Genomic DNA, 27,205 nt, shown 5'->3' with positions numbered 1-27,205 from the left:
CACATTCTGTGTCTCCCTCTCTCTGTTCCTCCCCCACTCACACTCTCTCTCTCTCAAAAATGAATAAATGTTTAAAAAGAAATTTAAAAAGAGTTTGAAATGTCTTTGTATCATTTTGTTTTTGAAACAGTGAAAATTAGGGGGAATTTTTTTCAGCATTTGTCACTAGGGGAAGGGTTAAACCAATTCAAAAAGTCACACAGTAAAATACTGTCTAGATATTTGAAAATGGGGAAACTGTTTACTGACACGGAGCAGTAGGAGTCGTGTGTTATTACGTGGAAAGGAAGCGTGTTGCCGAGCACTGACTACGACGTGTCACTGAAAAAAAATACACATCATGGAAGAGCTGGAAAATACACATCAAATTCTATTTTAGTGGCCGTAGGCGAAAGTAACATGGGGTAGTGAAAATAATTAGTGCCGGTGAAAGGGACTTCCACCTTTTTACTTGATACACTTCATTATCATTTGTTTTAGTTTAACCATCATGCATTTGTTTTATTATTGAGAAAAATAAAAATAAAACCAAGCATGCCTCTGAAAAATAAACTGTTTAGGAAAGTATATTTAGAAAACTGGGAAATCGGGACAGTTTTCGGCCAATGAATATCCTTTTCCACATATTGGCCAAGAAAGAGATTTATATTTTCAAAAAGTGCCTCGGAACTTGTAGTTCTTATGCCTGGCATGGCCCCCTTATGCGGTAAAATCACGAGAGGGCATATTCTGCAAATTGATAACCAACTGCCATATTCCCGTTTGCCTGAGGGTTTTTTTGTTTGGTTGTTGTTTTTTACACAAGTGGCTTCCTATCTGAACTCTGGCTCATTTGTGGAATTCAAGCCTTTCCTCCTGCCTCCTGACCCACTTTGTACCCCACAACATCAGTCATGCAGCCATGTTTTAGTCTAAATTTCAGACCATATCACAGAAGGGCCGAATCCTTACATGTTAAGGTAATCCTTTAAAGGGCGCTCTCTAACCAGTGTGTGCTTTCAAGATAAGGGACTGAGAGTGGGCTTTCTTCATATAAAAGTGTTTTTTGAGAGCCTCCTTTGATGTCTGAAACCCCTTTTCTTCTGGTCCCCCACTTGCCAAAGTACATGCCTTTTAATATTTGGGAACATTTAAATCCTGGTCAATTATCATCACAAGGAGAAAAGGTTTGGAATTTCTTTCATTCGAAGATTGCAGTGGGATTTGAAAAGGCAGGTTTCTATATCGCAAAACTTACCGTAACTCACCAAAACTCGGTTTAAAAACTAGTTCCGTTAAACAGTCAGAGGATGAAGATGATAGAAGTAATTGTTCTGGTATTTTTTTTCACAGAGCGATCCTTCAGCAAAGTGTTCATCACGATTGTTCTTGGAGTCACACAGCATCAGTTATTTATGTTCTTGAGTCATAGCTGTGGATGTTTGCATGTATAGGATGGTCAGATGGGATTCGGTGTTGCATTACTTGCAGACCACCAGGTTGGCAGAAGCCTCGAGCTCTCTGGGCCAAAGACGGCTCCCTCTGTTAACATGCTGCTCTGTCGTCAGCCTGATCAGCCGTCAGTGTGTCAATGCCTCATGCACCCATGTCCCGTGGCAGCGAGGCGACGGCTCGTGGAGTGAATTTGCACCGTAGCTGACTGAGGCTCCCGAGCCGAGGCAGCCCACTGCTTATGTAACACGTGGTGAGCAGCCCTGCGTTTGGTCTGGGGGAGATGCTGTCTTGTCTCTTAGGATTAGCACTTGCATAACCAACCTTGAGAAATGGCCTGCACAGAAGTGGGCAGGGGCCTTGCCGGCCTGGCGTGCGGGCAGGAGGACAAGAGAGACTTTTCTGAACAGAAACATAATTTTATATCATGACATCTAATAGTATATGATTATGTTAATAGGTGCATGCAAATTACATATGCGTTTTACTTGTTTTTTAAAATATTTATTTATTTTGAGAGAGAGAGTGAGAGAGAGCAGGGGAGGGGCAAAGAGAGAGGGGAGAGAGGATCCCAAGCAGGCTCCGCACCATGGCCGCAGAGCCCGAAGTCGGGCTCCATCCCATGAACCATGAGATCATGACCTGAGCTGAAATCCAGAGTTGGACGCTGAACCGACTGAGCCACCCAGGCACCCTACATATGCATTTTATTTATTTATTTATTTTATTATTATTTTTTTTAATGTTTATTTATTTCTAGGAGACAGAGAGAGAGACAGCGTGAGCAGGGGAGGGTCAGAGAGAGAGGGAGTCACAGACTGAAACAGGCTCCAGGCTCTGAGCTGGCAGTCAGCACAGAGCCCGATGCGGGGCTCGAACCCATGAACCGTGAGATCATGACCTAAGCGAAAGTTGGACGCTCAACCAACTAAGCCACCCAGGCACCCCTACATATGCATTTTAAATAGTCTTGAAAAAAATGTTTTTAAACTCATGCGATAACAGTGAGCAGCGGTGTCTGTGCTTATTTCTAAAGTCAACAGCAGCAGCAACAATATAGCACAGAACATAGCATAGATGTACCAGAGGCAGTTGCCCATTGCTATTTTTGTTGTGCTGTCAAGTTTACTATGACTAAGTGTGGAAGAATTAACAGAATTCCCAAATAGGTATATTCATTAACTATAAAATGGAGGCAGACTTAAATACAGACTGCCGTGAAGATATACTTTTTTTTTAATGTTTATTTATTTTTGAAGGAGGGAGAGAGAGTGTGAGCAGGGGAGGGGCAGAGAGAGAGGGAGACACAGAATCCGAAGCAGCTCCAGGCTCTGAGCTGTCAGCACAGGGCCCGACACGGGGCTCGAACTCACGAACCACAAGATCATGAACTGAGCCTAAGTCTGCCGTTTAACCAGCTGAGCTACCTAGGTGCCTGTGATTTATAAAGAAAAAATAAGGTTGGTGGTAACTCAGAATTTCAGCTTCAATAAGGAAACTAGATGAAATTAAAACAATAACAGGACTTTCAATGTTTGTTTTGTTTTGTTTCTTCCACGCTATACTTTGCGCCATATCTGTAGGGCACTGATGTGGATGTGAGGGGTCAGGGGGCACCCAAAGGGATGGAGCACCAGCATGGGGACTCCTTGACTAGGGCTACATCCAGTCAGTGGGAACCAGTTTTGTAGAGAAATCCCTCTAATTGTAAGTGAGGAAAATTTACATAGCATAACACTTTCCCGAAGTTAGCCCTGTGCCTGACTTCCATGAGTACTTGCTCAAGCATGGATCTGTGGCTCTTTACTATTTTCTCCCAATACTTAAAATATCCTCCAATTTAGTCTAATTCAGTTGACAGAATTTTCTTTTTTCATGAAGGGAAGAAAGACTAAATTGAGAAAGGTTTGAGTATGGTTGGCTTTTATTTTTATTCAATTTCATCTCAAACAGGATCATGCTGCAAGTTATGTTAAATGACACTTATTTCTGATAGTTAAACTCCTTCCCCCCAAATATCTCAATGCTTCATTATTCCTTTCTTAAAGACAGATAACTAAGCATTATAATATTTTGAGTTATGCATTCCATATAGCTAAGACATGAAATTTATAGCACACTGCTTTTTAAATCATGCATTTTATGTGGCGGAGTGGAAAAAAAGAAAAAAGAAAAAAAAGAGCGCATTCTTGAGATGATTTTTGATTTATCATAAATTAAGCTTGGACCCATTGCGTCAGCTTAGAAATTGACAAATAGAACAAACAGCATGTTCTTTAAAGCTTCCTAATTTATCAGCTGAACTATCATTTTATAAATGAATGTCCTTTTGATGCTTTCCTCTGGGACACTGCTAGATTTATTTGGCAAAATGTTTTTTTTTTTTTCCTTATTTTTCACTTGGAAACATTTATTACACACAGTATAGGACGGGAGTGATTCACGACTGAAAGCTTGAGTTACAGAGTCCTTCTTTTTCATAATTCATATAAATGCTTCCCACATTATCAGGCGGAATTGTAGTCGGCAGCTTTGCTTATGTGATCCTTATTTGTTATTTGGTCTTCAGCCGTCTCTCCGTGAGTGTTCAAGGCCTTGGAGTTCAGTGTTGACACCAGGCTACTGTTGCTCACAGTGATTGGAAGCACAGGGCCAAACAGGACGCTTGATGTCCTCCCACCATACATGTCCCTGTAGTTTCCTTGAGTGGAAAAACTTAAACCTGGTTTGAGAGAGTATCAAATCCATGCATGTTCTTTTGGTATCAATTTTGCAGAATTCATAAGGCTTTTTACCAGTAAGGAAGAGGCAATGGAAAGGCCTGGCCAGAACATTTTTCTCTGTCTTCCTGTCTGTCTGTGTTACTCTGCTTCAGTAGGCTCGGTGGCTGAAACAACAGACGTTTACTTCTCATAGTGGGAGGTTGGAAGGCCAAGATCAAGGAAAAGGCAGACACAGTTCTCAGTGAGGGGCCTCTTCTTGGCTTGCAGAAAGCTGTGTTCTCAAGTGGCAGAGAGAGAAGCATCTCTCTCTTGTTTCTTCCTCTTCTTCTAAAGCCAGTATCCTCACCCTGAAGGCCCCACCCTCAGGGCTTGAACACTAATTAGTTCTCAAAGGCCTTTTCATACGGGAGCTTAGGGCTTCAGTGTATGAATTTGGGAGGAACATAGTTTAGTCCACAGTGTATGTGCTCGCTCTCTCTCTCGCTCTTGCTCTCTCTCTCTCTCATACCTGATCAGTTGCTCTAAATACAAAGCTCACTTGGAAGGTGAAACTGTAATCCTATCAACTTGACTGATGTTTACAAATTATACTTTACTCAGTGGTGAAGGGCTTTTTCTCCCAGCTAATCAGATGGATGGTGGTGTTTTACCGCCGGCATCAGAAGGCCCTGGATAAGATTCCCAAGTGTCTGATGAGAATATTTCATGTAAGATGGAAAATACTTTTAAATGCGAGGACTTCATTTTTTGGTTTTTGGTGGTTTTGCTTGTTTATTTGTTTGTTTGTTTTCCAGTCTAATTGTCACTAAATCTCAAAGCTGTCAAGCATTTTAATTTGAAAAATCACCATGTTTCTGTGTTGTCTTTAAAATGCCAGTTCCTTTTCCTTTTGTTTTCCATCAAAATATCGCACACCTAGGGAAAACAAAACAAAACAAAACAAAAACAAAAATAAACCAGAGTTCCTAGTTTTCAGGATTCAGAAAAGAAATAAATAACAGCTGGCTTATCTAAGGAGTAAAAAGGTGTTCTCTAGGAAATTTCAGAGTACAACTACCTGAAGGTCAAAATTCTTTTGAGAGGAAATTCTGTCTCCTCCAACATCCATTGATTTATTTGCCACTTATTTTTAAAGGAAACTGGATAAATGCTAATGTCATGGAATGTATATGTAAAGTGAAGCATTTTCCAAGCAAACGATTCACAAGAATAGTAGGTATTATCTAAGAATACCTTAGACACATACAATAAAATGAGCATCATGGGTCAAAATACTGAAAAAATACATTGGCTGTAATTTGCCGTATTGGAAAGAATATTCTTTTTGTTTTATTTTGAAAGTAATGGAGCTAAAACAGGCAGGAAATTAAGCTTTTACTTTCCGCCTACCTCATGCCAAGTACCATGTCTATGCATTATGTTTAGCCATAGTTTAATAAATGAGACCATCACTAGTGAGAATAGGGAAATTTATTAAGAATTGTATGACATAGGAAGACTAGAAATTAGATTGTTTAGGAAAAATTTTAAAGACTAATATTTGTGATATATTTTTAAAGCAGTTATAAAAATTTCTTGGATCATTGCTTTCCAAAGCGAGTTCTGTTGTGTTTTGTTCTGCTGGAGTTTGATCAGTTTGGAGAAAAGAGGATGACAATGAAGGAGGACTAGCAAAGTCTTAAACATGTATCTTTACTGTAAGACTTTTCCTGTGCTGCTAACAGGCTCATGTATATCGTCCACATAATATCCAATGCTTCTGGAACCTATGTGGCTACCAGACACTGTTTCTCCTTAGGGCACCAAAATCCATTGGTATGGACACGTTTTGGGAGGTACCCCAAAGGGCAGAAACAGAAATCATTCAAAACTATGGTTTTTATTTAAAAAAAAATTGTAATGTTTTATTTATTTCTGAGAGAGATAGAGAGAGAGACAGTGTGAGCAGGGGAGGGTCAGAGAGAGAGGAAGACACAGAATCTGAAACAAGGTCCAGGCTCTGAGCTGTCAGCACAGAGCCCGACGCGGGGCTCGAACCCACGAACCACGAGATCATGACCTGAGCCAAGGTCAGACGCTCAACAGACTGAGCCAACCACGTGCCCCAAAACTATGGTTTTTAAATCTAAAAAGTGTATAGTTATATCAAAGAAAAAGCAGAGATACAGAACTCATGTTTTGTTTTGTTTTGTTTTTTGTTTGTTTCTTTTTCTATTTTGAGAAAATACTGAGGAGATTTCACTAGCAAATTAACTCTTTTAGTCTAAAGATTATTGGATTCAAAGTCAAGTGACTGGATTCCAGTCTGTTCCCATCACTAAGATTCTGGACACAATGAATGAACATCTGTTAGTCTTAATTTCTGGCTCCCTAAATGAATTGACCTGTTTGTGGCTCTCAAAAATCCCACCTAGTCCTCATTTACATGAAAAGGCCTATAAGGTCCTAGAGCTAGACAAATAGTGTCATTGTACAAATATTCTCAATATCCTTGACAACTAAATCTAGGTATTTTATGCAGCCAGTCACTTAACAATAGTTATACATTTATTTTTGCCTAGTGGCAGTCCTCCTTAAGGAAGGTCCCGTGTAAGCGTATGTGAACAGGTTGCATTGCGTGGAGAAGTAGAGACAGATGATTTAATTAAAAAGTACACAAATACATGATGACACAATTTCTGATAGTTATCAATATTTTGATGGGAAAAAATCCAAATTATGAGGCAAAAACGTATGGGGATGGGGCCTACTTTACAATATAGTGTGTTCTAGATTTAGAGAGCCAGATAGCATCCACTTATGAATTTGCATGATCTCTTGTAGTATATATCAGAACTATTTCAAAATAATGAACTGTATTTTTATCATGAACCAGTGATGACTTAAAAGGTAAGGAACCTAAATAAAAAAAAAAAAAAGTAGGTAAATAAGTAAACTTGTCCTATAGCGAACAGAGAAATCTGATTTTGTAACAATTAAAAGCTCCTAGCTAGAAATGTTTTTTAGAAAACATTTTAATTATCATCTTTCAAAAGTAAGGAGGCACAAAATCTTTAAATCTGCAAATAATTCTAAGCCTTTCCTATGGTGAAATATCAAGCTGATTGAATCAGATGGTGGAAATATTTTGAAAGCCTGCAGGAATAGGAAGGATAATGCTAGATGACTTTTAATAAGGCAAGTGAAAAAATAAACATTTTGGGAGAAATATTCCAAACTACGAGGTTGGCAGTATGGTAACATTGACCCAGCACTACCACTTGGTAAAGGCTCTAGAGAACATTTATAGTGGACATTAGTATACGAAAAAACTTCTCACCCAACATAAAACTAAAAATAAGAAGGATGAAATAGAGCATTTTAAATTATGGAGCAAGTTTAATTTTGTTCTTTTCTTAGGAAAAAAAAAGGGGGAACACATTTTAAATTGAGCATGCTGTGTTCAGTCCTCATCTATTTATCTTATCTACTTAAAGTTTAAATTGTGCCATTATGATGACATTTCAATTTGGAAAAAAAGTATACACTTTCAAGACCTGAAATCAAACCTAGAAAATGAGGAGACTAGCTTTTAATTGCTAAAATTATAATACCCCCTGTGTCCTTTCTTGATATTTCTATTACTAAGCAAATACTAATTTTAGAAGAGCAATGGGAAAGAAAATAATTAGGCATTCATGAGATGAAAATGATTTTTTACAGCAATGTGACTATTGTGTTTTAACCTACTTTCCCTATCTATTTAGCCATGTCCTTCATGTTGACAATGTCACTTTCCGCCTGTAACTATGACAGGAAATCTCTCTCCTCCCAAACATTGTGTCCCATGGGTCAGGAGGGTACCAGGATCCATACTGCACCATCCTGACCAGGCTCTTTACTACGTAGACTATTTTTCCTAATATAGCAGTTTGGAGTAAGAGAGGTCATTAGCTTTTGAGCAGCCTGCAAAAGATTAATAGCTCAAGAAAGCTCAAGGAAGAGTCCTTTCTGTCTTAGATACACCTTGTCTGCTCTGGATACTCCCTGTGATCGACCTCATCTTGCGTCTGCTGCCTGCCTAAGGCTTGCTTACCGAGAGTTGCCGTGCTTCTCAGTGCAACCTGTGGGTTTACCTGGGTGTGGGGCTTTTTCAGATACCCCTGTCCAGTCACAGTCACGGGGGCCTGTGCTTCAGGAAGATCTTACGATGCTGCTGTTTGTCATGTCCAAGTCTCTAGGTACTTTTGAATCGTGCCGCCATGATTCCCAGCCTCTACATTGTCACCTGCTGCCACTGCTCTTTTATTTGTGACCCCCCCCCCACCAGGGTGTGTTCTAACAAAGCACTACATGTTGTGTTGGTGGGGATGACTCACCATATGCCTAGGATCTAGCTTTACCATCTAATGTTAAGTGCAGCTGAAAGGTGGTAGGAGAAATGCCTTGATTTTCTATTTGTTTTTATCCTGTAGGGAAAAAAAAAGGAAGGAAGGAAGGAAGGAAGGAAGGAAGGAAGGATGGATTAGCAAATTTAGTGATCAGTGAAGCTTTCCCTAGGGAAAAAAAAAGAAAGGAAGGAAGGAAGGAAGGAAGGAAGGAGGGAGGGAGGGAGGGAAGGAGGGAGGGAAGGAAGGAAGGAAGGAAGGATTAGCAAATTTAGTGATCAGTGAAGCTTTCCCTAGGCCTGAAAACCCACATTGAAGATACTTTGCTAATTCTTTCTCCATGTCAGATCACCTATGTGATCCTAATTACATTGAAGTGTTTTGAACTTCCTGCTGCATTTTTAGCAACTGCATTTGAAATAAAGCCCTGGGCCAGCCATAGACGTTACCACCCCAGAATTTATTTCATAGAAATAGATGGTTTAGGTGGCCCATGAATTAGTCCATTTCAGGCTAGCTTCTGGCAATGGTATTGTAGCCAATGAAACATTCCAGTGGCTTGTGTTTGCTTGAGTCATTTTATGTTGTAAGAACAAAAATGAAATGTAAACAACAGTCTTCCACCACAGACCATGGTGACAATGGCAAATGTAATTGGTTTAATAAAAATTCACTTTATGTGCAAATTTTTAAGACTACAGAAACCATGAGCAATGTATTACCCTTGGTCCTTTCATAACTTAAAGGATCACTTGACTTCGTTCTAGTAGATTTTACTGCCTGGCAGTAATCATGACTAGGGAAAGACAAAGGAGGAGGAGGAGAAGAAGAAAAATCCCACAGAAATGTCATTTTTAACAGCTTTACTTTGGTACAATTTGTATAAAATAAACCCTCACTACAGTGAAGATAATGAACATATCCATCACCCTCCAAATTTCCTCGGCCCCTTTGAAATCCCCCATCTCAGCCCTCCCACCGCCCTACTCTGCAATTACGCCCAAACACTGGTCTGCCTTCTGCCACAGTAGATTACTTTGCATTTTCTAGAATATTTTTCATATGGAGCCATACAGTATAATCGTTTTGATTGAAGTTTTTCATTGTCTGTGATCATTTTGAGATTCATCCGTGTTATGGTGTATATTACTACTGTCATCCTTTTTATTGCTAAGTTGCATTCCGTTGCATAAATAAACATACCATAGTTTATCCATTTTCCTGTTGGTGGACATTTGGGTTGTTTTCAGGTTTTGACCAAATGCATAACCCTGCTCTAGATATCTACCTACAAACCTTTGTGTGGTCATGTTGTTGTTGTTGTTCTTGTGTAGGTATCTAGCTGTGAATTGATCTTATCAGATGGTTAAGTGCACACTTAACATTTTTAAGAAACCGTGAAATTATTTTCTGGCATGGTTGTAGCATTTTACATCCTAACCACATGGGAGAGTTCTGGTGGTTTTACCTTTTCGTCAGCACTTGACTTGGTCAACTTCTTCATTTTAGCCATTCCTGATTTACTGTAGTGGTATCTTGTTGGGAATTTATCTTGAATGTTCCCAACAGATAATGACATTGATCATCTTCTCATATACTTATCTGCCATCCACATATTTTCTTTGATGCAGTGTTTGATCAAATCTTTGCCTAGTTTTTATTTTTTTCTTACTTAGGAGTTTTGAGTAGGTTTATCTATTTTGCACTTAAATCATTGATCAGATCTATCATGTGCAAATGTTTGATACAAATTTGTAATGTCATTATATTAATAATGCTTCCATTAAGCAGAAACTTTTAAACAATGGTGTAATTAATGTATAATTTTTTGTGGTTGTGCTTTTGGATCCATAGCTACAGAATATTTTCTTAATCCAAGATCATGAAGATATTATTCTGTTTTCCTTCAGAAATTACATAGTTTTAGCTTTAACATTTAGGGTCATGATCAATTGTGTGTCAATTTTGTATATGATATGAGATAGGAATCAAAGTTCTTTTTTTGCATATGGATTTCTGGTTACCTCAGCATGATATATTGGAAACAAACAAACACTGCCTGTTCTCCACTGAGTTGCCTCTGCTCCTTTGTCAAGATCAGTTAGTTACCCGTGTTTGTGTCTATTTCTGGATCCTTCTGTTCTCTTCCACTGTTTGTCTCCCTTCACACCATTAACACATTCATTTTGCTACTGTAGCTTGGTTTCTCTTGAGATTAAGTGATGTGAGTTTTCTACCTCTGCTTTAAATATTCTAGGTCATTCGTAGTGCCATAATTTTAGACTCACTTTGTCACTTTCTAAAGTCAACCAATCAGTCTATCCTGCTATGATTTAGATTAGGATTGCAGTGAATCTCTAGACCTACTTGGGGAGAACTGACATTTTACCAGTACTAAGTCTCTTATCCACTTGTTTGAATCATCCTTATTTTCTCCCAGCAATTTTTTGTTTGTTTGTTTCAGTGTGCTGGTTTTTCCCACCTTTTGTCACATTTATTTCAAGTATCTTATTTTTTTTTTTTTTTGAGTTTTTAAACTTGCAGGTGAGGGACAGAGAGAGGGAGAGAAAGAATCCCAAGCAAACTCCACACTGTCAGTGCAGAGCCTGAAGTGGGGCTTGATCTCATGACCCTGAGATCAGGACCTGCCCTGATATCAGGAGTCCATGCTAAACCAACTGAGCCACCCAGGTGGCCCTCAAGTATTTCATATTTTTAAATGATACAGTAAATGGTATTTTCAAAAGTTCAATCTCCAACTGTTTGTTGATGGTATAGACAATTATTTTTGTATATTGTGCTTGTATGTTTCAACTTGGCTTAACTCACTACTTCTAATGGCTTTTTGTAGATTCCATAGGATTTTCCACATAGAATCTAGTCTTTGAATAAATATGTTTTTTTCCTTTTCTTTTTAAAAATTTTCTCTTTAAAATTGATTTTTAAATTTCTTAAAGTTTTTTTTATTTGTTTATTTATTTATTTTTGAGAGAGAGAGAGAGTGATAGAGTATGAATGAAGGAGGGACAGAAAGAGAAGGAGACACAGAATAAGCAGGCTCCAAGCTCTGAGCTGTCCACACAGGGCCTGACGCGTCGCTCAAACTTGTGAACCACAAGATCATGACCTGACCCAAAGTCAGACACTTAACTGACTGAGCCACCCAGGCACCCCTCTTTTTTTCCAATCTGGATATCTTTTATTTCGTTATTTTGACTTACTGCATTGGCTAAAGCCATCAAGACAGTGTTGAGTGGAAGGGTCAAGACATCCTCACAGTGTCCCTGTTTTTAGGAAGAAAGCCTTCAGTCTTTCATTGTTAAGTATGCTGTAGGCTTTTGTGTAGATGCTTTTATTGGTTAAGGAAGTTCCTATCTCTTACTAGTATGATGAGAAGTTTTTATCAGAAGTAGATATTAGTATTTGTCAAATGCTTTTTTTAACGTCTGTTAATATAATTTTGATTTTACTTCTTTTTAGTTTGTTAATATGGTTAGTACAATAGTGATTTTTTTTTAATGGAAAATCGAGCCTGCATTATTGGGATAAACTCTAATTGGTCAAATTATCCTTTCTCTCTCTCTCTCCCTATATATAATTGAATTTCTAAGCAGCTTTGTTTCTAATTTCTAAACATTTGGTAATAGTTTGTTATTTTTGTATTTGTGATTATGAGGGGTATTCATCTATAGTCTGTAACGTTCTTACTTGGTTTGAGTACTATAGCAATGATGGCTTCGTTGAGTGAGCGAGGAAGTAGTCACTCCTTTTCAATTTTCTAGAAAAAGTTTGTATGAATCAATACTATTTTTTCTCTGAATGCATAGTAGAATTCACTGGAAGGTTTTAACTACAAATTCAATTTCTTCATTAAATTGTAATAGACCCACTCAGGTTATTTCTTTCTTCTTGACTTAGCTTTAGAAAGCTTTCAAGGAGTTTGCTCATATCATTCAGGTTGTCAAATTCACTAGCATAAAACTGACCATATTTCTTTATTATCTTTTTAATATCTGCACGTCTATAGTGATATAACCTCTGTCATTGCTGATGCTATAATTTATGTCTTCTCTCCGGCCAGAGGTTTATCTATTTTATTGATCTCAAAGAACCAGCTTTTTATTTCACTGATTCTTCTCTATTGTTTTTCTGCTTTATGCATTATTTGTGGAGCAAATCACAGCCTGTAGACAAATCTAGCCCTACTTCTGTAAAGCGTCATATCTATGAATGATTTTTATAGTTTTAAAGGATTGCAAAAAAGAATATACAACAGGGACGCTACATGACTCACAAAGATGAAAATATTTATTATCTGGCCCTTTACAGAAAAAGTTTGCCGGTCTCTGTTTTATATCATTGATTTCTGCTATAATACTTTGGATTAATTTGTTCTTCTGTACTTACCTTTTCACTTTAAAAAATGCTGTTGTGGGGCTCCTGGGTGGCTTAGTCAGTTGAGCATCCGACTTCGGCTCAGGTCATGATCTCACGGTTCGTGGGTTTGAGCCCCTCGTCGGGCTCTGTGCTGACAGCTCAGAGCTTGGATCCTGTTTCGGATTCCATGTCTCCCTCTCTCTCTGCCCCTCCCCCACTCACCCTCTGTCTCTCTCTGTCTCTCAAAAATAAATAAAAATGTTTTTAAAAATGCCTTTGATTTGAGGCCTTCTCTCACAGACATTTGTTAAAATAAACTTCCCTATTTGTATTTGTCTCTTCTTTCCCTACCTCATCTTTTTCTCTTTGTCTGCCCTCTTTTGGTATGATTTATTTTATTATTATTACTTTTTTATGATTCCCTTTTATCTCTGTAGTTTTCATTTTGGAGAGTTCCTATTGCTATGTCTTTAGATTTTGTACTTCTTTTCTTCTGCCCTTAATTCTATCCAGTATATTTTGCTCTTTTTATCTCACACATTGTAATTTTCAACTCCAGAATTTGGGTTTTTTGTTTTGTCTTGTTTTTCATTGTTAACATGTTCTGTGTCTCAAATACTGAGCATATGGAGTACAGTTATAATATCTCTTTTAATGTCTTTGCCTGTCTCAATCTGGATCAGTTTGTATCATCTGATTTTTTCTCCTCATTATGAGTTTTCCTTTCCTGTTTTTTTGAATGCCTGGTAATTTTTTTTTATTGGATGCTAGATATTGCCCTTTATATGTTGTTTAATGGTGGGATATTATTCTTATTTTTCTGTACATGTTTTAAACTTTCTTTAGGGACATAGAAATGTTCCTTGGGGAAGGTGTGACCCTTCCAGGTCACATGCTTAATCGCTAGGCAGGCCTGGGGCATCGGAAGGCCTTCCTGTCTCCCGCCACTGGCGTGGGGCACCAGTGCGAGCTCTTTCCGATGCCCTCTGTGTCAGTCAGGACTTTTTCCAGCCTGGCACGGTTCCTGGCCTGTTAGCTCTGTCCTTTCCATACTGAAAAGAGACATCCCTCTCCAGCCGGTATTTTGACTAAAACTTAATAAGGTTGATAAAGAAAAAGAAAATTATAGCTGAGTCTCATTTATGACCATTGTTACAAAAATCTTAAATAAAATACTGGGAAACCAAATTAAGAGTAGACATAAGGGATGAAATATGACCCAATTGTGTGAATACCAGATATACTTATATGTATTAACATGAGTTAATCAATAATGTAATTCAGTAATGTAATACAATAATGTATTAAGAGAAGACTACAATTATATGATCTTATAGATGGTGAATAACTATTTAATAAGATTAAACATATATTTATGGCTAAGAATTTACCAAACTAGAAATAAAAGAGAAGCTTTAAATTATTGTTTTTTTTGTTTTTGTTTTTGTTTGTTTTAGTTTAGTTTATGTTTTGAGACAAAGAGAACACACACAAGCATGAACAGAGGAGGGGCAGAGAAAGAGGGAGATGGGGAATCTTAAGCAGGCTCTACACCCAGCACAGAGCCTGATGCAGGGCTTGATCTCACGACCCTGAGATTGTGACCTAAGTGGAAATCAAGAGTCAGATGCTTAACCAACTGAGCTACCCAGGCATTTTGACAATTTAAAAAAAATTTTTTTTAATGTTTTTTATTTATTTCTGAGAGAGAGAGAGACAGCATGAGCAGGGGAGGGTCAGAGGGAGAGGGAGACACAGAATCTGAAACAGGCTCCAGGTCCTGACCTGGCCATCAGCACAGAGCCCAACACGGGGCTCGAACCCATGAACCGTGAGGTCATGACCTGAGCCGAAGTCAGATGCTTAACTGACAGCCACCCAGGCGCCCCGAGAATGTATAATGTAAAAAGGATCTATTAAAAAACAGTTATAACAGATATGACAAAAATACTCAAACTTTTCCTTTAAGATTGAGAGAAAAACCGTAACTGTATCTACTATGAACAGTGTAATGAAGTGTTAAAAGGCTTGAAAAAGAACAAAGCTATCATGGTTGGATACAATGAAATACAACTGTTGCTATCCATAGCTGATGTAAATATGTGTGTAGAAAGCCCCAAACAATATATAATTATGTCAAACAAGTTCATTAGAGATTTGTAGCTTTTTTGTATAAAATTCAATGTACAGAAATCAATTGCATTATTATTTGCTAGCAACAGATAGTTAGAAAATGTGGTTTTTCTAAGTTACCATTTATAATTGCATGCATCAAAAATATATTGAACCTTGAAATACAACACAAGATTTATAAGACCTCTGCAAATAACTTGACAAAACTTTATTGCTAGAGGTTAAATAAACCCTCAGTAAATGGAGAGTTGTATCATGAATTATGAGCAATCAGCCCTTTTCTTAACCACCCCAGAAGGTATTCAGTAGCCACAATGTGCAATCAGCAAGTTGACTCATTATCTCATTACTTAGAAGAGATGCATACTTGTTGCTATAATCAGTTTGTTTTCTCCCACTCAGGAGTACATTGTGGTTTTCTTAAATTTTTTTTTTCCCTTGGAATGAGCCATCCAAGTTCAAGCCTCCACCCAAGAAGCTTTTCGTGTGCAGCCAACATCTGCTGTTATTCTGGAAATGACCAGTTTTGCTGCTGGAAAGAAAAGGCAGTGATTTATCTGTTTTCTCGGTAGCAGACAAGGAGAAGAAGGAGCTGATACATGAGGGGAATTTTGTTGGGTTATGAGTCATGATGGGCTTGGCCTTCACCCCTTCATGTCTGGAATGGAAGGCCCTGGAGCCTGCAGATCATCTCATTGAACTCGGGGGTCTAAGAGCTGGTGAGTGAGGTTTCTGAATAGCTCCCTTGGTTCCCAGTGGAACTGCAGTTTTAAACTTGGGAAATTATTTATCTTTCTGTGTCCCTTTTGTGTTTCTGTTTAAAATTTTAGGAGAACAATCTACTCGAGATACTTATAAGGGCAGGTTACCATGGATGTGTTTTGTTAAAACCCTGTGAAATCCTTACCGTCTCTCTCATTCACGTTTAAGCAACTGCTCCAACCAAAACCAATCCAGACTCACTTCCTACTTGTATGGGAACTCACTGTGTTCGAACTTCCTGAAGCTTCACCCCTTGTGAGGAACAGAAGATGCAAAATGTCCTGGGACATCATTTTAGCTACTTTCCTTCAGCCTGCCATTCCCAGAAGCAGTTTTCCTTGGAGGAAGGCGGCCTCAAAGATGGGGTGCTATATGTCCGAGCACTGGGGTACACAGTGGTCCAGATATGTCACTTTCCTCCCGACTCTCAATATGCTCAAGGGCCATGGCCTCCCCCCACCAAAGGGCAAGGACAGTGCTCCATGGTGAGCCTGGTTCTGTCCCTCGGCCTGTGGCATCGAAAACCTACCACCCCCGGCATAACTTCAGCTAATAACTACTAAGACGTCCTTTACTTTTATATTATTCGCAGAACCACATCTGCTGAAAATAAATTTACATTAGGAATTAAGATAATGCCTCCAAATCACCAGTGTGATAATTCGCTAAGTGAAAATTGACTCATAAAAGGAAGGTAAAACAGCGAACCTCTGATTGCGAAGTCTCCGTAGACGATTGGAGATTGCACATTGAAGACCATATGTTTCAATGCAAATGTGACATGTATCTAATATTGGGAGCATTTCCAGAAAACGCGGCGCAATATGCTCTTCCCAAAAGATGAAGTCTTGCGTGGGTAAGGCCAAACCACAGTTACTCACGGCAGTTTGTGGATTGTATGCATCTGGGAATGGCACCTCAAAACAAACTTTCCTTTTAGACTGTAATTCCATTTGTGAGACAGCAGCAGATGGCTGAGCTGGCATCGAAACTCACTTCTGCACATTCCTGAGTCATCACGCTTGTGAAGGTGCCAGGAGCGTGAGTGACCATAAGGCCAGGTTGTGGATGGTTTTATAATATAGCCCAACTTTTCTCGTATTGTTTGTAGGTGAAATCTCTGCAAGAGTTCTCCGTGGACGTATTTCATAAGTAACAGATTTGAATGCATTGGTTTTCTTTATTTTCTTTTCTTTTTTTAAGTCATTATTTTCTTTGTGAGAGAGAGAGAGTGCGAGTTGGGGAGGGGCAGAGAGAGAGGGACAGGGAGAATCTTCTTTCTTTTTGAAATGTTTATCTATTTATTTTTGAGAGAGTGCAAGCACAAGCGGGGGGTGGGCAGAGGGAGAGGGAGACACAGAATCTGAAACAGGATCCAGGCTCTGAGCTGTCAGCACAGAGCCAGATGCAAGGCTCAAACCCATGAACCGCGAGATCATGACCCAAGCCTAAGTCGGATGCATAACTGACTGAGCTGCCCAGGCACCCCTGGATACATTGGTTTTAATAGCAGAAGTTTTATATTGGCCTTGTGACTGATCAGAGATCATTTATGCTTCCTAAAATGTCAACAGTCAAAATTTTGCAGATGTCTGATGATATTCTACTTTGACAGTGTCTATATTTATACACACACGCGCGCACACACACACACACACACACACACACACACATACACTTTCCCTGAAAATGAATGCACACAAATAATTCGCGCCTAGCACTTGCTCAGAAGTTCATATTCACAAATTATATACTATTTGATCAAAATGTAAGGAGCCTTTACAAAACCGCACCTAGTCTCAGATCTCCATATACATATGTCATGGTCTGCTGTGAATGCCGCTAGGTTCTCTGTCATTATACTTCCTACTCTTTTTAAAATTTAATTTTATTATTATCTTTAGTGTACTTGGGAAACCAGGAGAACAGTGCAAGTGCTATGGTGCTAAAGGAAGAACCACCCGTGACTGCATGGCTTGATTCTGTAGGCTCAGCTATGGCTCCTTGGAGTGAAACAGCAAAGCCAGAGGGAAGGGGGAGGCGAGGCCCACCTAGAACCTCGCCTTAATAAAGAGTGATTCTGGGGCGCCTGGGTGGATCGGCTGGCTGAGCATCTGACTTCGGCTCAGGTTATGATCTCCCAGTTTGTGGGTTCAAGCCCCGTGTCGGGCTCTGGGCTGACAGCTCGGAGCCTGGAGCTGCTTCAGATTCTGTGTCTCCCCCTCTCTCTGCCCCTCCCTTGCTTGCACTGGGTCTCTTTCTCTCAAAAATAAACATTTAAAAAAATTAAAAAAGAGTGTTTCACATTTCACCAAATTAAAAAAAAATGTTAGTCTCTTTTCTCAAGCCAATAACAAGGCTTGTCCCTATGTTATTCAAATTGCTCATTTATTGAGTCTTTTTCAGGAAGAAGCCAAGACGGAATTATATTTATTAGAAGGAAGAAAATATAGCAACAGATAAGAGCAGTCATTTCAACTGAAGGGAAATATCTGTATAGTACTACAGACACTTGGTAAAAGGTTTTCCCATTGTTTTGGTAAAACAAATTCTATCTCTACTTCTCTCTCTATGCTGAGCTCTTCCTGTTGGTTGTTTATGTTGTAAATGTTACCTTTCATGGATACTTGTTTTATGTAAAAAAAAATTCTTTTCTTATATTTTAGTTAGCACAATGCAATATTGGATTCAGAAGTAGAATTCAGTGATTCATCACTTAATATATAACATCCAGTGCTTATCACTAATAGCCATCCTAATAGCCATCACCCATCTAGCCCATCCCCCACTCATATGCCTCCAGCAACCTATAGTTTGTTCTCTGTCATTAAGAATCTCTTGTGGTTTGTTTCACTCTTTTCTCTTTCCCCCCACTCCCCATATGTTCATCTGTTTTGTTTCTTATATTCCACATGAGTGGAATCATATGGTGTTTGTCTTTTTCTGATTGACTTATTTCATCTAGCGTAATACATTCTAGCTCCATTCACATCGTTGCAAACAGCAAGATCTCATTCTTTTCAATAGATGAGTAATATATGTATATTGTATATGAACACATATATACACAATGGAATAGCCTCTTTATTCACCAATCAGTGGACATTTGGACTCTCTCCATATTTTAGCTATTGTTGATAATGCTGCTGTAAACATTGGGGGTGCATGTACCTTTTTGAATCTGTATTTTTGTATCCTTTGGGTAAGTAGCTAATAGTGCAATTGCTGGATTGTAGGGTAGTCTTCCTGTTAGTTCCTTGAGGAACCTCCATACTGTTCTTCAGAGTGAATGCACCGGTTTCCATTCCCACTAGCAGCGTCAGGGCTCCCCTTTCTTCACAACCTCACCAACACTTGTGTTGTTAATCTCAGCCACTCTGACAGGTGTGTGGTGGGATCTGATCGTGGGTTTGATATGTATTTCCCTGATGATGAGTGATGTTGAACCTCTTTTCATGTGCCTGGTAGCCATCCTGATGTCTTCTTTGGAAAGGTGTCTGTTCATTCTTCTGCTCATTTCTTAACTGAGTTATTTGGTTTTTTTGGGTGTTGAGTTTTGTAAGTTCTTTATAGATTTTGGATTCTAACCCTGTATCAGATATGTCATTTGTAAATATCTTCTCTGTAATGGCTTCATTATAGTATTAGTAATGATGATTTAGATCCAGTTACTTATAGAATTCTGCTTTTGTAGTGCCATAACTGTAATATGGAAAAGAGAAACCTAAGAATCACATTTTATGAAATTAAAAAAAGGACTGTTTTTTATACCATCAATTTTGTGTTTGCTTGGAAATTAAAACTAAAGTAAAAAATTCTGTAATTAACAGGAAAGTATATATTTTTTTGAGGATCAGAAACCAAAAGTGACCGTTATTAACACATAAAAAGTCATCATGATAATTGGATTTGACAAGTGCAATTGATCTAGTTTCTGTGTTGTGTCATGAAGCAAATGATATCATAAAATGGCATGGAGAGGCAGTGGTTTGAATGAATGCATCTTCATAGTCACTGAGTGTGTGAGTGAATGCTGCTTCTCTCTCTAGCAAGGTGCCTGGTACATAGTGGACATTTAAATGTTTGTTGAGCCATTTAATTAAGTAATATCCACTTAAGCCCACCACTGACTAGCCTGTTAAGCTTTAGCAAGTTACCTCACTTTTTAAGAATTACTTCTTTTTAGCTCTAAGATGTGCATCCTAAAAGCACCTCATTAAGTTATGGAGAAGACATGAGACACTATACATAAAATATTTCACTTTGTGCCTGGCACTAATTTGCATATCTATACCACTTTCAGAGTCTTGTTCAAACACCAGGGTTTTCTCTTTGTTTTGTCTTTAAGTAGTATCAGCATTTCTCATTAAAATATGGAATATTATATTAGGATTATATTAAAGTGAAACACATAAGGAAATCTTTGGCCATCATCAGATGAACATGAATGCGTGATGATAGAAACTGTGTACTCAGGATTAGCAGGAATATTTGAAAATTCTTGCCCATCTTTGCTACTCTCTACCATAGGGACTACTGACACAGAACTAAATAAAATGGCTAAATTATTTACTCACAAAGAGGATTTAACTGTAATTCAAACTTAAATATGCATATTTATGTAAGATCTGCTGAACTACCAATATACTAGTCAAGTTTCAAAACAGAAGTATTTTATTTAAAAACAAACAAAAAATACCAAAACAAAACAAAACAAAAAAACTTTTCCCCACAATGTTCATTCATTTACTACCTAGATGTAGAAAAACATTTGACTTTGAATGGTAGAAATGACATTAGGGATGGTTTTGTATTGCAGAACTATATAGTCAAATTATATAACCATTTTCAGAGACAACTCTTTCAGATATCAGCTAATTTTCTACTGGGGGATCCTATTCTGGAAGAATTTCATTTTGATTTGACTATATCTTTTTATTCACAAACCTTTAAATCATCAAATCTTTCCAACCAATTACCAGAACAATAATTTTAACTTTAGAATAAGGTTGAATAAATACTTATCAAGATGGAATCTTATTAGGGTATTTTATCCAAGTTATTTGAAATAGACAAACTATGAGTAATTTGAATAAAAAAATACAGAATTAGTGAGCTCTTCTGTTTTTGTGGTCCACATGAAATATTATACAATTATAGAAATCGTGGGTTACTTCTTTTGAGATTTCCTATTACTATATTCTCCTGTTGTGGTTATACATGCACATTTGTGTCTCCTAGAAGATTGTAAGAACCTGGAAGTCAAATACAAATCCTTATTTTCATTTGTCCAAATCATTGCCCCAGTTCATTGTTATTTATAACATATAAATCTTCATCCCCTTGGGATGTTCAAAGTTTATACTAAAATTAATTTTGAGATTTATCTTCTCCAAGCTTAAACCTTAAACAAGCTTAAAAATACACTTATAGCACATTGTAATGAAATTTAAATGTATTATGTAATACATTAATAATGCATTTTGCATGGCGATATTTTGTTATTAGAAGGTAGTGTGATGTGTGTTATAAAACTTCACTGCTCATAGTATCAAAACCCTCAGTCAATTATGCATAGACATGGTTTTAGAATCCGAAACACTGTAGTTTTTTGAGAAGCTTGGTGCTCATTTCTTATTTTGTTGTTGTCTTTTTTAATGTTTATTTATTGTTGAGAGCGAGAGAGAGCTAGAGCAAGAGCTAGAGCAAGAGCAAGAACGGGGGAGGGGCAGAATCAAAGCAGCTCCAGACGCCGAGCTGTCAGCCCAGAGCCCGACGCGGGGCTCGCACTCTCCAACTGCGAGATCATGACCTGAGCCCAACCAAGTGGGACGCTCTAACCGACTGAGCCAACAGGTGCCCTGGTGCTCATTTTTTTTTTTTTTAACTTAGCTGCTTTTAAAAACCACTCCACATTAAATTGAAAGGTTTTCACTAAAAAAAAAAAGGAGAGAGAGAGAGAAATAAGTGCTTTGTTACTTTGCCCTAAAAGCTAATACACCCACATTTCCTTAAAATAGCCTGTAAATCCCATGCCCTTTAACTTAAATCTCTTTAATCTGATTTTCTATTAATTGTCTACATTTGCCCTGATTTCCTCCCAATCCTGTGTGTCTTTCTCATATGAACGCTAAGGCTCCGGCTGGTGGCTCGTAGGCCCGTGTGCCCCAGCAGCAGCATGGGGCCACAGAGTGACCATGATGGATCAGGACCTGCTGGTATGGCAGCTGCCAGCAGGACGGGGCCCCGCGTGAAACGCTGCTCGCGGTAGGTGTTGGACAGAAGCTGCCAAACCGTCAGCCCTTGCTCTGTTCTTCTCAAATCCCTCCCAATTTACTTGATGTCAATTATGTCCAAAAATAACTTGGCTTATCCATTACGTGCTAATGTAGCGGCATTAATAGCACATTTGTATAAGTAAGTTAATTTGTCTAAGGAATGGACCCAAATGTGTTGAACTCTGAGAAAAGATGATGAATTGTGTAGTTCCCTGTTGTGTTGAAGGTAAAACATTTTAGGTATTTATGCAAACATTAAGATGATTTCAAACACCCTGGGTAGAAGTGGGAGATCCTATTACTCTTCCTCACTGGTGGGTTGGGTGGCATTTATAATAGAAATATTTAGTTGAATGTTTCAAAGGCTCTCGCCTGATTAGATCCGTTCATGCTAAATGATTTGCCAGGTTGCGTTTACAATCTTGTGGCTGAAAGAGGTTGTTTTCAAGTCAACATGTATGGTTCCTTTTTAGAGATAAGAATTTGCTAATTAAATATTTGTACTTACGAGATATATAAGAGTAATGTTGAGAAAGTATTGTGTGCTTTGGGAATAATCGTATAAGACGAGAGTTGCTCTTCTAATTATAAAACTCTGACCTAGTCTTTAGCATTCTCAATCCGACAGCCGGAAATCCCAGTGCTATCCTCTTCTAAGTGTAAATAAGTTCTTCTAGCACTGAATGAAATAATTCAATGCCTTACCAATGGCCAGAGCAGTGGGTCTCAAAGTTTAGCATCTCCTGGACCCACAAGTGCCTTTGGAAATGACTTGAGGCATACCACACAGTTGAGGGTTTGGTGTCTCTGGGAATGACGCTGGGCACCTAAGACTTCCTTAGGTCAGATCGGGGTCTAGTGAATTTCATGGAAAATATTTGGAGGCAGAGATTCATCTGTTTCACCTTTGCTGAAAGCAAGTGTTGTGCTGGTTAGGAAATCTCAAACACCTGCTGCCCATTCTGCGTGTATTCTGAACTCATCAAGTGAAATTAAGTGTGAGAGACAGTCTTGATGAGGTGGCAGGCATCAGTCATTTTCAGATTTTTGACACATACTTTTCATTCCTCCTTCGTGCAGAGAATTAGCATTATGGTGTGAATCTTCATTGGTTCAATCGTTGGCAGTTGGCACTGTCATAAGCAGCAGATGGGTGGCTTTAACTTTTAAAATTGTAAAGACTGTTTGGATACAGTGCTCTCCATTACCGAAACATTCCCCTGAGGCATCCAGAGACAGGACGGATAGTTGTAGTCAGAACATATACTGAAATTGGCGTTGAGAGTATGTGGAGACATATTTCCGTAAAAAAATGTTGAACATTTTATACTTTTAAAAAGTTTTGATGTGCATTCTCTGTTGTTTTATGGAAACACTGAATTGCGATATTAGAAGAAGGCATGTGCAGACTCCAGAGCTTCTTTCGAATACCTGTAATACTCCTGGTTGCCACTCCAGCACGTCACAGAAGGAGACTGCCATGGTGTAGTTTTCACTTCCCTTTCTTAGTTCCCTTGAGGGTCGCTGGGTGGGCCAGGCTCAGAGAATGCCTACACCTGTTTCCAGGGCCCCCCCTCGCTAAATTCCAGTTGCCCTCAGTGACCAGTGCATCCATTGTTAGTGTCCACAGCCACTGCCCTACTTCCCACCTGGCTCTGTGGCTTTAGATAAGATATTAATGTCTTCCACAGCTCTGATTCTTTATGTCGGAAGAGGGACTGAAAAAATCCTTGCTTGGGTTGTCTGGATGAGGGAGTGTCAATCAGCACACGCTTGTTCCCTTCCCGTCTTTCACAGAATGATGCGCAGTGGTAGGTTTGGCTCCTGGAACAATTTCACTTAAATACAAGGGCCCGGTTTAACTAGAGGGAAGTCTCCGGTGGCCTGTCAGAGGACTCCTGCTTAGTTCTTCTTTGTCTCAAGCCCTTTCCATCTGCTTGTATGAAAATACAGAGAGAAAGCTTGACAGGCTTGACTCTGAGATTGGGGCAACAACAGATCCGCTGGACACGGGGCTCGGTGTACCGAGTGCAGAGAAGCCTTTGCGGTTGGAATGATGAGCTTGAACAACAGGCCAACATTTAGCAGGAACAATGGTGAAGCTCTTTATTTAAGGTTTTAATTCTGGTTGGTTGACATTCAGTGTTAAATTAATTTCAGGTGTACAGTATAGTGATTCAACAGTTCCATACGTCACCTAGTGCTCGTCATGACAAGTGCCCTCCTTGAACCCCATCACCCCTCTCCTGCCACCTCCCTTATGGTAGCCAGCAGGTTGTTCTCTAGTTAAGAGTCTGTTTCTAGGGGCGCCTGGGTGGCTCAGTAGGTTAAGCGTCCGACTTCAGCTCAGGTCATGATCTCATGGTTCTTGGGTTCGAGCCCCGCTTCGGGCTCTGTGCTGACAGCTAGCTCAGAGCCTGGAGCCTGTTTCAGATTCTGTACCTCCCTCTCTCTCTCTGACCCTCCCCTGCTCATGCTGTTTCTGTCTCTCAGAAATAAATAAAACATTAAAAATTTTTAAAAAGTGTTTCTAGGTTTGCCACTCTCTCTTTCCCTCCATGCTCCTTTGTTTCTTAAATTCCATGTATGAGTGAAATCATATGGTATTTGTCTCCCTCTGACTTATTTCACTTAGCATTATAGTCTCTAGCTCCATCCATGTCCTTGCGAATGGTAAGATTTTATTCTTTTTTTTGTAGCTGAATAATATTCCATTGTATATCTATATGCATCTTTTTTGTCCATTCATCAATCACTGGCTACTTGGGCAGCTTTCATATGTGAGCTATTGTAAATAATGCTGCTGTGAACATAGGGGTACTATCCATTTAAATTAGTGGGGTTTTTTTTATTCTTTGGGTAAATACCCAGTAGTGCAATTGCTGGATTGTATGGTATTTCTGTTTTTAACTTTTTAGGGAAACTTCAGACTGTTTTCTACAGTGGCCGCACCAGTTTGCATTCCCACCAGTAGTGCAAGAGTGTTGTTTTTTTTTTTCCCTCCACATCCTTGCCAATACTTGTTCTTCCTTGTGTTGTTGATTTTAGCCATTCTGCCTTGCTTGAGGTGATATCACATTGTAATTGTTATTTTCATCTCCCTGATGGTAAGTGATAATGAACATCTTTTCATGTGTCTGTTAGCCATCTGGATGTCTTCTTTGGGAAAATGTCTGTTCATGTCTTCTGCCCAGTTTTTACTTGGATTATTTGTTTTTAGGTGTTGAGTTTTGTAGTTCTTTATATATTTTGGATACTAACCCTTTATTGGATATGTCATTTACAAATATCTTCTCCCATTCTGTCGATTGCCTTTTAGTTTTGCAGATTGTTTCCTTTGCTGTGCAGAAGTTATTTATTTTGATGAATTCCCAAGAGTCTATTTTTGCTTTTGTTTCCCTTGCCTCAGGAGACGTAGCTAGAAAAATGTTGCCACAACCAATGTCAAATAGGTTACTGCCCGTGTTCCCTCCTAAGATTTTTATTGTTTCAGGTCTCACATTTAGGTCTTTAATCTATTTTGAATTTATTTATTTTTTTGGTATGGTGTAAGAAAGTAGTCCATTACATTCTTTTGCATGTTGCTGTCCAGTTTTCCCAACACCATTTGTCATTACTGTCCTTTTTCCATTGGATATTATTTCCTGCTTTGTCGAAGATTAATCGACCGTATAGTTAAGGGTTCATTTCTGGGTTTTCTATTCTGTTCCATTGATCTGTGTGTCTATTTTTGTACCATACTGTCTTATTGTCATAGCTTTGTAATAGAACTTGAAGTCCAGAATTGAGATGCCTCCAGCTTTGCTTGTCTTTTTCAAGTTTGCTTTGGCTATTTGGGGTCTTTTGTGGTTCCATACCAATTTTAGGATTGTTTGTTCTAGTTCTGTGAAAAATGCTGATGATATTTTGATAAGGATTGCATTAAATGTGTAGATGGCTTTGGGTACCATAAACATTTTAACAGTATTTGTTCTTCAGATCCATGGGTGTAAAATGTCTTTTTCATTTCTTTGTGTCCTCTTTCATTTCTTTCATCAGTGTTTGCGGTTATCAGAGTACAGATCTTTCACCTCTTGGGTTTAGGTTTAGTCCCAGGTATCTTATTATTTTTGGTGCATTTATAAATGGAACTGAGCCCTTAATTTTTTCTTTCTGCTGCTTCATTATTGGTGTACAGAAATGCAACAGATTTCTTTACATTAATTTTGTATCCTGTGACTTTACTGAATTTGTTTATCAGTTCTAGCAGTTTTGTGTTGGAGCCTTTCTGGCTTTCTATATATAGTACCTCGTCATCTGCTAACAGTGAAAGTTTTGCTTTTCCTTACAGATTTGGATGCTTTTTATTTCCTTTTGTTGTCCAATTGCTGTGGCTAATACTTACAGTATTCTGTTAAATAATAGTGGTGAGTGTGCACTTCCTTGTCTTCTTCCTGAACTTAGGGGGAAAGCTCTCAGTTTTTCCCTATTAAAGACGCTCTTTGCTATGTGTTTTTCATAAACGTTGAGGCACGTTCCCTCTAAACCTACTTTGTAGAGGGTTTTTATCCTGAACGGATGTTGTATTTTGTCAAATGCTTTTTTGAATCTATTGAGATGATCATATATCCTTTCTCTTATTGATGTGCTATATCACATTGATTGATTCATAAATATTGAAACAACCAACAACATAGGAATAACTCCCACTTGATCGTGGTGAGTTTTTTTAAACTTTTTGTTGAATTTGATTAGCTAGTATTTTGTTGAGAATGTTTTCATCTGTATCGCTTCTCGGCCTTTTGGCTAAGATCAAGTGTAGAATGTTTTCATCTGTACTCATTAGTGATATCGGCCCATCGTTCTCTTTTTTAGTGGTCTCTTTAACCGATTTTGTATTAGGGTGATGCTGGCCTCATAGAATGAATTGGGAAGTTTTCCTTCCTTTTCGATTTTTTGCAATAGTTTGAGAAGACTAGCTCTTAACTCTTCTTTAAATGTTTGGTAGAATCCCTCTGTGAAGCCATCTGGTTCTGAGTTCTTGTTTTGGGAGTATTTTTGATTACTGATCACGTTCTTTGCTGGTTATTGGTCTGTTCAAATTTTCTATTTCTTCCTGGTTTCAGTTTTCGTGGTTTATATTTTTCTAGGAATT

At 38.5% G+C, this 27,205-nt stretch overlaps 1 protein-coding gene and 1 pseudogene across 2 annotated transcripts in view; both read left to right on the top strand.

The window, feature by feature from the left end:
* PRKN (parkin RBR E3 ubiquitin protein ligase) overlaps nucleotides 1–27,205 on the top strand; it is a 1,321,737-nt gene that overhangs the window by 332,329 nt on the left and 962,203 nt on the right. The window lies entirely within an intron of this gene.
* Nucleotides 26,837–26,999, top strand: LOC144224255 (U2 spliceosomal RNA; annotated as a pseudogene).

The sequence above is a fragment of the Crocuta crocuta genome, unplaced genomic scaffold (genome assembly GCF_008692635.1).
Source record: "Crocuta crocuta isolate KB4526 unplaced genomic scaffold, BGI_CrCroc_1.0 scaffold11, whole genome shotgun sequence".
NCBI classification, from domain to species: Eukaryota; Metazoa; Chordata; class Mammalia; order Carnivora; family Hyaenidae; genus Crocuta; species Crocuta crocuta.
Note: the sequence above shows the minus strand (reverse complement) of the source record. Positions and strands in the feature narration are given on the sequence as shown.